The sequence below is a fragment of the Girardinichthys multiradiatus genome, chromosome 10 (genome assembly GCF_021462225.1).
Source record: "Girardinichthys multiradiatus isolate DD_20200921_A chromosome 10, DD_fGirMul_XY1, whole genome shotgun sequence".
Taxonomy (NCBI): domain Eukaryota; kingdom Metazoa; phylum Chordata; class Actinopteri; order Cyprinodontiformes; family Goodeidae; genus Girardinichthys; species Girardinichthys multiradiatus.
In genome coordinates, this window is record NC_061803.1 from 2,653,918 (window position 1) to 2,667,254 (window position 13,337).

The following is a 13,337-nucleotide window of genomic DNA, read 5'->3' on the forward strand; positions in this document are numbered from 1 at the left end:
TTTATGTGATAGACCGACACAAAGTAGCGCAGAACCATGCAGTGGAGAAAAAATGTTACATGGTTTGCAAATGTTTTTACAAATAAAATTTAAACAGTATTTGTCACCTAATAGGTTAATAAGACGCTACTTGTGTGTAGTTCCATCAGAGCGTTGCAGCTGTTCTGTTTCTGACTTCAGAGGTTCTCTAGAGAACATTAGAAAACAACCAGCATCATGAAGACTGAGGAACAGCAGACAGGTCAGGGATGAAGTTTTGGAGAAGTTTAAAGCAGGGTTGGGTTCCACAACAACATCCCAAGCTTTGAACATCTCACAGAGCTCTGATCAATCCATCATTCGTTTGCTCGAGGCCATGTAGGGGAACACAGCAAACGTGTGGAAGCAGGTTCTCTGGTCAGATGACCTGTGATGGACTGGAGATCTGTCCAGAGTGTACCCCGCCTCTCTTCAAATGACTGCTGCAGATAGGCACCAGCCTGTCAGATGACATCAAAATTAAACCTTTTGGCTTATATATATTCATTCAATTATCTTCTATACTGCTTATTCCATAGTGGGTCACAGGGGAGCTGGTGCCCATCTCCAGCTACGGGCGAGAGGCGGGGTACACACTGGACAGGTGGCCAATCCATCGCAGGGCAACTCAGAGCTATACAGGACAAACAACCATGCACACACTCATTCTCACCTAAGGGCAATTTAGAGAAACCAATCAACCTAACAGTCATGTTTTTGGACTGTGGGAAGAAACCGGAGTACCCGGAGAGAACCCACGCATGCACGGGGAGAACATGCAAACTCCGTGCAGAAAGACCCCCCGGCCGGAAGTCAAGCCCAGGACCTTCTTGCTGTAAGGCAACAGTGCTACCAACTGTGTCACCATGCAGCCGGCTAATAAACAGTTTCATTAGTTGAAAGTTTTATTTATATAGCACTAATTCACAACACGTCGTCTCAAGGCACTTTGCAAAGTCAGTTCCATCGAGTCTTTCAGATTTCAAGTCAGGTTCATACATTCCAATTAATCCTAACTATCAAACGGTTGAATTCATTTTATTATTCAGATTGATTAAAACGTTTTTCTGTCTAAGGAAACCAAGCAGATTGCATCCAGTCAGTGACTTGCAGCATTCCCTCCTCCCGGATGAGCATGTAGTGACAGCGGACAGTCACTGGCGTTGACTTTGCAGCAATCCCTCATACTGAGCATGCATGTAGCGACAGTGGAGAGGAAAAACTCCCTTTTAACAGGAAGAAACCTCCAGCAGAACCAGGCTCAGTGTGAGCGGCCATCTGCCACGACCGACTGGGGGTTTGAGAGAACAGAGCAGAGACACAAAAAGAACAAAGAAGCACTGATCCAGGAGTACTTTCTATAGGAAGGAAAAGTAAGACATAATGGTAGTAGCTCCTTCAGTGGCTTCATCTAGGAGAGAAAGAACAGCTAAGCAGATGAACTCTGAACCAGATAGGACTGCATGGCACTGCAGTTTGTAGCAGGTTGCCCTGCAACAGCAAGGCTTCCAGCTGGGGGTCTTTCTGCATGGAGTTTGCATGTTCTCTCCGTGCATACATGAGTTCTCTCCGGGTACTCTAGATTGCTCCAACAGTCCAAACACATGACTGTTAAGTTAACTGGTTTCTCTTAACTGGCGTTAGGTATGAGAGTGAGTGTGTGCATGCAGGGTTATCTGTGCTGTGTCTCTCTGTGCTCCTCTATTGGACTGGCTGCCTGTCCAGGATGTCCTCTCACCCACTGACATCAAGAGATGGGCACCAGGCCCCCCGGGACCCTGCATGGACACACTGGTATAGAGCATGGATGGATGAGACTTAAGAATGATTTTTCATTGGGTATTCCAAGTCTTCAGGTAGAAGGCAGCACCGTACCATGGTCATTAGGGTCATTAGGCCAAACAACATGTATTTCTGACTTTTTCTGGAGCAGAATCGATGCTGTAATGCTAAAAGTGTGCCTGTCAGTTACGTCATTTTAGCCATTTTAAATGTGATGAAGCCAAAATGTCATAAACCTTTTGACCAGCATAAAAAATCCTTTAAAAAAGTAAAAACATGTAGGTCACATGACTGTCTTCCTAATTGAAGGCCCATTCCACTAAATTATTTCACAACCAGATGCTCTTTATAGTAATTAATTAAATAATCAACCCTGCATGAAATGATGAATTTACATACAGTATTTAGTCAGATAAACAATTTTTATAAGTAAAAAGATTTTGTACAACACATTATTCTCATATGGATTCTGGCAACAATAATTAATAAGATAGAAGCTACATATTATCCTTCATGAATAAATATGAAGGTACAACTATCAAGAAATGTAGTCATATTCATGTATCACATCATTTATTATATTTCATAAGATATTTTTATGCTGCACCAATAATATAAAAACATTATTAGATTATTGGCAAGTTGCCACGTTATTGATTATATTACAATTAAAATAATCAAAGAGATCAGCCAAATAAACTGATGGTAGTTTAATTTGAGCAGTTAAAATAGTTTACTGGTTTAAAATGGAAGAACATTGGAACAAAATGAGGGTAGGAAATAACAAATGGACCCAGAACTGTAAAGATACCTTCATGTTATCTCAGAGCATCAAGTGGAGCTGCCAATCTGACAGTTAAAGAATAAATAAATTTGTAATAAAATCCTTAGAGATAACTTCATGACCACACATTTTTGCAAATGTTTAAAGAACGACACTCAAGTTCTTATAGCAGCAATTTAATTGAATTGGTTAAAATATATCTTCAAGCAGTTGATTCGTTTTCTATTCTGTTTTGTGCAAATTATATACAATTATTTTATTTGGGTTGAGCTGAATGTTTTATTCTGAAGAAGCATCCACCCCTTTAAGAAGGATGAAAGTTCTGCCACAGAAAACATTAAGAAAAAAGGACTTCATGAAATTTTTATTGGATTGGTTCTGGGGCTGGATGGAGCCACATCAATAAATACCTGAAGATGTTTCTGTGTGGACTTCCAAGAGACTATAAGGAATATGATGAGAAACAAGCAGAAACAAAAAAAAAGTCATCTGGTGAAAATCAGACAATAAATTAGCCAAAAGCGTTCAGGAAGTTGATGAGAAGCATATTGAGACTGAAGGTTCAATCACAAGTTGCTCAGCCGTCAAACTGCAGCTCTTCAGGGGATTTCCAAACCTGCTGGTCGCCACCATCAGTCATTCAAATGACAATAGATGATATTGCAGCAGTGATACAGGGAATCACCGACCTAATGAACACACACAGGGAAAGGATTCGGGTCACTGAATGACACAGTTTTATCCCAAACCGCTCCACTTAGAGCATCTCCTGGGGAAAGCAAACAGGAAGGAGGAAGCAGAGAGTTCCAGCAGAGGCTAAAATTAGAGACAGTCGAGCTGAGAACATATCAAGTAATTAAAAAAGGAAGGATATATTTGAAATAAAGTTAAACATGCCAATACTATTTAATTTAGGTGATGCCCCGCCCTCTGCAACACTGAAATCCCACTGAAGGGGATTATTTCTGTAAGGCAATAGGAGGTCATTTTGACCCTGCAAAGATACAAGGTGTCTCCTTGCAGAGAAAGCAGAGAGTTTCTGATGAGCTCCTTAAAATAGACTTATAATAGAGATTATGAAGGTGTGCTGAAACACCTGGAGATGTTTCATGCATATTAAATCAGGTTTAATCGTATTATAAAGATCATCTCTGAAGAGTGACATTCGGGACAATTTCCTTTCCCTGACTTTGTGAGAAGAGTTTGGGAATGGCCTCTTCATGTCCCATCTGATTCGATGGGACATGGAGGGGGGGGGGGGGGTTCGGTTTGAAAGAACATGAACCCAACCGAGCACCTTTGTGATCAATTAAAGTGGAGACAAATGAAATATTAACACAGGCTGAACATGTTTCTTAGAAGAAGTGGAATAGTTATAGCTGCAAAAGGTGAGACATCTCCATATTACTGTCATCATAGTGTGTAAAGAGAAGCACATCAGTTGTTTTGGAAGTAAAGTGTAAATGTAACAGCTTAGCTATTTGTTCTTTAGGTAGGGACTACTGCCCTCTGTTGATCAAAAGTCATATTTCAGGTCCGAGAATCACAAAATTATGAGCAGAGGTCCAGTTGGTCCAGATCTCGAAACCACAGAAAATATTCAAAGGAAAAAATATAAAGTCACTGATGCATTTTTATTATTCTTCACATTAGTCAATTATTAGGTGAAGCCTTTCAAGAAGTTTTAAGTTTAAATAAAGTTAAAGAATGTTTTTTATTCTTCAAAGAAGCAGTTGAAGTAAACTGTTTACACAGAACTTGGTGATAATCTAGTGGCTGCTTATTGCAGCAGTTTGTCCTCCTGGACTCCCTCTAACTCTGCGTGTTAAAGGGACAAAGGTCAAAGTCAGGATTAGGGCTAAATGCAGGATTACTCAACAAGAGCTCAAATCAGGTGGGATGGTTTAAATAAGTCTGTTAGAAGCTTTTAGTCATAATTCATAAGGATGTAACCTTAGTTCACTCAAAGAATAAGTTGTGGCTGCTTGCCTGTTTTGGTGAAGAACTTCCCTGGAGAAACACCTTTCTTTGGTCTAGTCCAAATACACAGAGCTTCAGCACCAAACCATATGTTTCCCACCTATTCTTCAGAGTATAAAGATCTCTGCAAACACACGTGGATATTTCTTACAGTTTCCTCTAAACACTGGAACTCTACATGCATCTATTTTAGGTCAGTCGGTCACTATTCAGCTCAGAAAAATGGGACTTTGTTCACCAATCATCTTGCCTAAATCCAGAACAAATGAAGACACTGAAAGTCAGGCTTGTTTCAACCACCAGAACAAACCCATCAGGTTTTCAACCACAGTTAGACACCAGCAGACATCTTTCACCTTTCAAAAGCCTTAACATTTCTTTTGATTAACTTTTCTAATCTCTAGTTTACCGACAGATGGAAGCTACTGATCACTCACATTTACTCTCTTGGCATTTATTTGGGGTTTCTTTAGGCTTTTCAGATGATGATTTTATTTATTAAAGGAAAAAAGCTAAACAATTCAACTTGACTCTATAGGAAAAAGTAACTACCCCCTAAACCTTATAATTGATATCTGGTAGCGAGGCCTTTACGTCAATGTGGAGGAATTTCGGCCCACTCTGCTCTGCAGAACTGATTTAATTGAGCCACATTGGAGGTTTTCCCAGCATAAACAACCCAGAGGGCAGAATTCATGGTTCCATCAATTATCGCCAGTCATTCAAAACCTTAAGCAGGAATACAACCCAGCCCATCACACTACCACCACCATGTTTGACTGTAGGTATGATGTTCTGAAATGCTGTGTAAGATTTAAACCAGATGTAACTGGATGCTCACCTTCTAAAAAGGTCCACTTTCATCTCATCAGTCCACAGAATATTTTCCCAGAAGTCTTCGGGATATTTCAGGGTAATTGATAGTTGGGCCTTTGTGACCACTTTTGCCCAGTCTCTCTTTCCTTTTGTTGAATCATGACCTCTGACCTTAACTGAGGCAGTGAGGCCTGCAGAGCTTTAGACGTTGTTCTGGGTTCTCCTGGATGAGTCATGGATGTTCTTTTGGAGTCATTTCAGTAGGTTGCCCTCTCCTAGGAAGGTACTTCACTGTTCCATGTTTTCTCCATTTGTGGATAATGGTTCTGACTGTGGTTCTCTGGAGTCCAAAACAGTAGAAATAGCTCTGTAATCCTGTCCAGACTGTGTTTCTCACCAGTTCTTTAATTTCTTTACACCAGAGCATTAGGCGGTACTTTTTGAGATCTTTTAGCCTACTTCATGATGTCAGATAAGCTCTATTTCAGTGATCTCTCGATTCTACAGGTCTGACAGAGATCAGGTCTGGGTGTGAGCAGTGTGGATAATCAAAGTTAATTCACAATTTAACAAGGGGGGGATTACTTTTTCACAAAGGGCCAGATTGGTTTGGAAGCTTTTTTCTCTCAGAGATTGAAATCATTTTTTAAAACCTGCATTTTATATTTACTCGTTGACTGAAATAAAATTGTGTTGATCTGAAACATTTAAGCATGATAGAAAAGCAAAAACAAGAGAGTTGTGATATAATATTATTTTACGACATTCAATAAAAACTGGGAAATCAGAATTTGGCTGGAAGAAAATAACGTATCAAAAATAAGTTGATTTTCTGCTTGAAATAAAACAATAAAAAACAATTCAATTCAGTGTTATTTATATAGCGCCAATTTACAACACATGTCGTCTCAAGGTTCTTCACAACAGTCAGGTTCATACATTCCAATTAATCCTAATCATTGAACAGTTCAGTCAGATTCAGTTATTTATTCAAATTGGATAAAATGTTTTTCTATCTAAGGAAACCCAGCAGATTGCATCCAGTCAGTGACGTGCAGCATTCACTCCTCCTGGATGAGCATGTAGAGACAGTGGACAGTCACTGGTGTTGACTTTGCAGCAATCCCTCATACTGAGCATGCATGTAGCGACAGTGGAGAGGAAAAACTCCCTTTTAACGGGAAGAAACCTCCAGCAGAACCAGAACCAGGCTCAGTGTGAGCGGCCATCTGCCACGACCCACTGGAGGTTTGAGAGAACAGAGCAGAGACACAAAGAGAACAAAGAAGCACTGATCCAGGAGTACTTTCTATGGGAAGGAAAAGTAAATGTTAATGGATGTAGCTCCTTTAGTTGTTTCATCTAGAAAGAAAGAACACATAAACTCTGATCCAGTTTTCAAGGTTAGAGTCTGAAAGAGAGCACATAGAGTTAGTTACAGTAGAAGCTCAGTCAGTAGCCATGTCTAGGAGAGAGAAAGGGTTAAACACTAAAAGACAGGGCCATGTGGATCATCTGTAGAAGGTGAGCATTAAGTTGTTGCCAGCAGAAGCTCGGACGATGCCCCTCTCCAGAATGGTGTCACAGGTAGACACAGAGTCAGGCCAGGTGTAGCTTCTAGGAAGAGAAAAGAGAGAACAAAGTTAAAAGCTGAAATAACAGCAAATAATGCAAAATTGGAGAGTAGTGTGAGAATGTAGTGAAGAGGGTGAAAGTGGTCATTATGTCCTCCAGCAGCCTAAGCCTATAGCAGCATAACTACACATAGTTTCAGTTCAGATTATTTAGTTAAACGGCGCTTATTTACAACAATGTCGTCTCAAGGAACCTCACAAAGGGTCCCACTGATGGTCATTGTTATACTAAAAACCACAAGGATTGGGATACCTCCCTCTGTCAGACTGATTATAACCATGGGAAAAGAGAAGGGGTCATACAGGTAGCAGAAATGGAGGGTGTGTTTGCATCTCAACCATAACTGAGCCGGTTTAGGCTAAACCTGACTCCCCCTTACTCCATCTAACAGGGAGGAAGGCTCCCTCCCTGATAACCTAAGCCACTCTAACTATAAGCTTTATCAAAAAGGAAAGTTTTAAGCCTAGCCTTAAAAGTAGACAGGGTGTCTGCCTCACGGACTAAAACTGGGAGCTGGTTCCACAGGAGAGGAGCCTGATAACTAAAGGATCTGTCTCCCATTCTACTTCTAGAGACTCTAGGAACCACCAGTAAACCTGCAGTCTGAGAACAAAGTGCTCTGTTAGGAACATATGGACCAATCAGATCTCTGATGTATGATGGAGCTAGATCATTAAGGGCTTTATATGTGAGGAGGAGAATTTTAAATTCTATTCTGGATTTAACAGGGAGCCAATGAAGGGAAGCTAAAATTTCATTTCCATTTACTAAAGATAGATTAATCATATCTAAAATGGGGCTGGTAATCAGAGGGAACACTTCCTTAAATAATTTGGTTGGGATTGGGTCTAACATACAAGTTGAAGGTTTAGATGAAGCTAATATTTCTGATAACTCAGGAAGCTCCACAGGATCAAAACAGTCCAAACACAGATCAGGTTCTACAGTTATTTCCAATGTTGTCTCACTTGGTGAGGATGAAGTAATCATCTTCTGGTGTATGTCAAAGATTTTATTTTTAATAGAATACATTTTATTTAAGAAGAATCCCATAAAGTCATGACTGCTGAGAGCTAAGGGAATGGATGGCTCAACAGAGCTATGACTCTGTGTAAGTTTAGCAACTGTACTAAAGAGAAACCTAGGATTATTCTTGTTCTCTTCTATTAATGATGAGAAAGAAGCTGTTCTAGCTTGGTGAAGTGTCTTTTTATACAACAGTAGGTTATTTTTCCAGATTAAGGGAAGAGTTGTGAACTCTTGCAAAGCAAACAGTAAAAGCAGAAAAGTTTAGATATTTCCACCTCGTGTGCAGGAATTTCAGGGTGATTCCAAGCTTAAGTTGGGTGGAGATAAACAGGAGAAGGTTGGAAATCATCAGCAGATCTACATGGTGTTTAGTATTTCCAGAACATCCGTGTCCATCTGTGCTGGTCTGAGTGACAGGTCACAGGTGCCGTGGATGCCTGTCAGGTCATGTGAGAGGTGCTCTGACAGCTGACACTGTGGAAATGGTTATATTCTACTTAGGAGAGAAGAGTCCCTTTGACATGTTCACAAAGAGCACTTTGTTGTGTGGCAAAGAGACGGGCTTATGTTGACTCGGTTCTGATGGAATGCAGCAGCACACAGCAACCCTCTGCTTCCACCTGCTCAGAAAACCGAGGGCAAAAACAACTGTGGAGACCTGCAAACTCAAGCTCCATGGAGCACCATCAAACCAACTGTCCTGGCCTTCAGCTGCATAGTAATACAAACAGGAACAAGTTTCATTACAAGTCAGTAATGTCAGTTTTAACGTTGGTGGTGTGGAGGGCGCGCAGCTGAAACACGACGTTTAAACGGTACATACACTTTTTATCTTACTAAACAACATCAAATTAGACTCAACTTTCCTACTTTAGGCCAGTTAGAATGACCAAAACTATTTCTAAATGCCGGAAAAATTGATTCTTTTGTTGTAAGTAGGAAGTAACATACGTTGAGATGACTATGCCTTTAAACACTTTGGGACATAATGATGTCATGGCTTGGTAAATTCCTCACAGGTTCATTCATAGCATTAGAGTAAGATGGAGGAGGTCATGTGGATGTATTTTAAGGCAACACCTCAAACACACTCCCTCCTCGTCTGACATCATGGCAAAATCCAAAGAAATCCACGTCAACTGACAGGCCACTCAGAAAGGAAGAAGTCATTGCTGCAAATGCAACATAAAATGCCAGATCAGAGTTGGCAAATGCACCCAAGAACATATATCAGACATGTCCTGTGGTCTGATAAAACTACAATAGAAGTGTTTGGACATAACAACTACTGTCACATTTGGAGAAAAAATAGGAAACGTTTAAAAGCCTGAGAACAACATCCCAACTGTGGTGTACGGAGGGGGCAGAATCATGTTTTGTAGCTGTGTTTTGCTGCAGGAGGGACTGGCGCACTTTACAAACTAGATAGCAACATGAGGAAATAACATTATGTGGAAATACTGAAGCAACATCTCAAAACATCAGTCAGGAAATAGTAGATGGGTCTTCCAGAGAGACAAGAAGGACCATCATACCAGCAAATTAGTTACAAGCAAGATGGCCTTCAAACCTGACCCAGTTACATCGGTTCTGTCAGGAGGAATGGGCCAAACTTCCAGCAAACTGTTGTGAGAAACTTGTTGAAGAAAACCTATACTAAGGAGTGGGAAAGTAAGCTGAGTTTGAAAAAAATAATAAAAACTTTTCCCTCTCATCATTCAGCAAATAGAAATAATTTTAGGAATCCTAACTGACCCAAAAAGAGGAAAAGTTTAGTCTGATTTAATTTCAGACAAAGAGATAAAAGGTTTATTATTATACTGTGTCTATAAACATCTGACTTAACCTGTATAAGAGGAATTTAAGCAGCAGATCTAGTTAGAGAAAATGACAGAAAAGCTACTCACTCAGAGAAAACGTAAAAACCACAAATGGAAAAATGTCCAAGCTGCTTAATTAACACATAGTTCTTCTCCTCACTTTTTACAGGTTTTTATATTTTCAAAAATCTTTTTCATTCACTCAGTGTTGCTATGTGTAAAACGTGGGGTGTCTCTACCACGTATGCTTTCAATGGATTTGGGAGATAACAGTCAAACACAGGTAAGATAGCAATTCCTAACAGGTCCTCCACATAACCTGACAGCCTGCGTTCCACAAGCAGTAAAATGGCTCATCTTTGCAGGGTTTAGGAGTACCAGTTGTACTGCCATGTATAAATATATTCATAATATTAGTTTGCACATACATCTGGTTAAAGTTGGTGTATTAAAAAAATGTATCTAACAGTTTCATAAAGAATTATTCTACCTAAATTATTTAAGATATTTTGACTTTAATTGATGCAATAATTACTGTTTTGATTAATGACAATGAAAACCTATTTCTTTCCATGCAGCACTCTGTCTCTTCAAATGAAGAACGTTTAACTAAAAATGCAAATGATTTTCAACCCGTCTACAACACCTGTGGTTACCGTCCAACCAGATCCCATCAGGCAGCCTGAGCACCATATTAATGCATCTCTGAAATTACAGAACGCTTAAAAGACAGGTTTAACATTACTGGACAATTATTTTTAGAAAAGGAGGATTCTGCACTTTATCTGTTCTGTTAATACTGACAAACATTACATGCATAATGAAAAGCTCAATGCACTTTAACGTTAAAGTAAATCTGCTGAAACAGAGTGTGCAGAAAATAAACTTATTACTGTCCAAATGTCTGCTAAACACTTTAAAGAGGAGAAACATCTGGTTACCTTTTCTAAGATAAAGTGGGAAAATGTACTAAACAGTAATTTGCAAAGTATTCACACCCCCTGGACCCTTTCATGCTTTTTTCACATTACAACCAATTCAACTTATTTTACTGGAGTTTCTTTGGAGATCAACATAAAGTTGTGCAAAGCCAGGGAGTGGAAGGAAAATGATTTTTCTACCTTTTCTACCAGTAAAAATCTCAGAAGTGGGACGTACAGATTTATCTGTACCATTTAATCAGTCTGCCACAAGACATAGATACAGCAAACATCCTCATGGTGATACATGGTGGTGGCAGCATCATGCTGAGGGATGCTTTTCTTCAGAGGGGCTGTTCAGAGTTGATGGGAAGAAGGGTGGAGCTACAAAAAGGACAATACAGAAAGAAAACCTCAAGAGACTGGGGTGGAGGCTCACCTTCCAGCAGGACAGCCACCCTGAACCTACAGCCAGAGATACAATGAGATGGTTTAGATCAAAGCAGATTCATGTTTTAGAATGGCCTAGTCAAAGTCTAGTCCCAAACCCAACTGAGAATCTGTGGCCCAGTTTAAAACTGATGTTCAGAAACCATCCTGAGAGCTGGACTGATCTTGAGCAGCAGAATGAGCCGACATGTCTGTAGATGAGTAAAGCTGGCAGAGACGTACCTGTAGGGGAAAATAACTTTATAAAGTTCTGAACACGTTCAGATTCTTATCTGCAGAAAATGATTCAGCAACCTTGCATACTTTTTCTTCCACTTCACTACCATGCATCACTTCGCGTTGGTCAGTCATTTAAGATCCCACTAAAATGCACAGAAGGTTGTGGTTTTAATGTGAAAAGAAATATCACTTTGAAGGTTCATAGTTTATGAACTGGTTTGGTTTATTTTTTTCATTATAATGTTTACATCCTTAACAGAAGAAGCCTTTGAGCTTCCTTACAGTGACTGAAAGTGACTCAAAGATTCGATTTTTGTTTAGTTCAGTTCTGCGTCTCCTTTTTGCTTTTTAGATTATATTTATACTTTTATGATTCTATTATTTCAACAATAGTCTATAATGAGATTGTCTTCTACTCCGTTCAGCCTTAAATTAAATCTTTTAAACTCTGAAATGTCTCATTTCTTTCCACACCTTGTTTGGCCACTAAAGCAAACCCAACCCTAGCTGATTTCATCCAGCCTCATCTAGCATTTAAAGCTGCAGCAGACAACAGTCTGCACATCAAAGAAAGCAAGAATGCATTTAGCAGAACATGTGATTATGTGCAGGATGGGCCCAAACTCTTTGACAGCACTGATGGGGCCTTTGAACCTTTGAAAGATAAACGCTGGATACCCAGAACGCCTTGGGAAAGAGATCGGACTTCAGAGAGCCTTGCTCGGCTAAAATTACAAACCAGCCTCAGATAAATTTAGAGCTGCAGCGTTAAAATAAACCAGACACGTAGATGGCTTGGCGTCGTCTTTAAATATGCATATATTATAATATAAATCACCCTGCTGTTTGACTCCAGGTGAAATAACCCATAACTGGGTCAAGCATGATGTAATCTGGATATACGTTCACCTCAGGCGCTGATGTGAGTCGGAGTGCAGAACAAGTGAATAACTGTATATGGTTCCTAAAAAGCAGCAGGAAAGGGACAGCCAAAGCTCTCTGCGCTGACAGACACAACCTAAACATACAAACTAGTGACAGTTCCTTATTTATCATGCCTGCATCTTTTCAGAACCTTCCCGGCCGTTTCCAACTTGACTTTTAACATTTAATTAGTTATAAAAATACAAATAATCAGATCCTGTAAACATCTGAACTACTCCAGTCAACCACCCATTTTCTCAGAATGGCTACTGTTTTCCACCACTGTACGTCACATGAATCACTTATTAAGCCTTTCTGTGCCATTAATCAGTCATCTGTCCAGCAGCAGACATTGGTTTTTATGCTTGTTAAGGAAGAACAAGTAAATTCATGCCTACTGTTGCCACATGCTTGCTCAGGATGAGTGATTGCTGCTAAGTCAATGATGCAATCAACTGTGGTTCCCTAGACAACTATAACAATATAAATACACTAAATGGCCAAAAGTATTTGTCTGTCTACTTTTTCGTGAACTTTGATGACATCCTATTCTCAATCTACAAGGTCCAATTTGTTGATGGACCAACCGTTGCCGGCAACAGCAACTTTAACTGTTGTGTAAACATCTTCCACAAGGTTTTGGAGTGTGTTCAAAGTTAGATGAGAAAACCAGAATTGCAGCCTTGGTTTTAATTCACCTGAAAGGTGTTCAAGAAGGTTGAGGTCAGGACCCTTTGCAAGCCATGTCAAGATTCATGTTGGGGCTACAGGTCTTGCTCAGGGTCCTAGAGTTCCAGTCTGTGTTTCGAACCAGGGAGCTTGCAGCCTTTCCAGGATGGATGGTGTGTGTGCAATTAAAAAGCGGCAAAAAGGGAAATGGCATTAATTTAAATAAATACATCATTTAATTGTTTCCTTTCATATCATAAATTCATGAAAAAACATATTATGCAAATATAA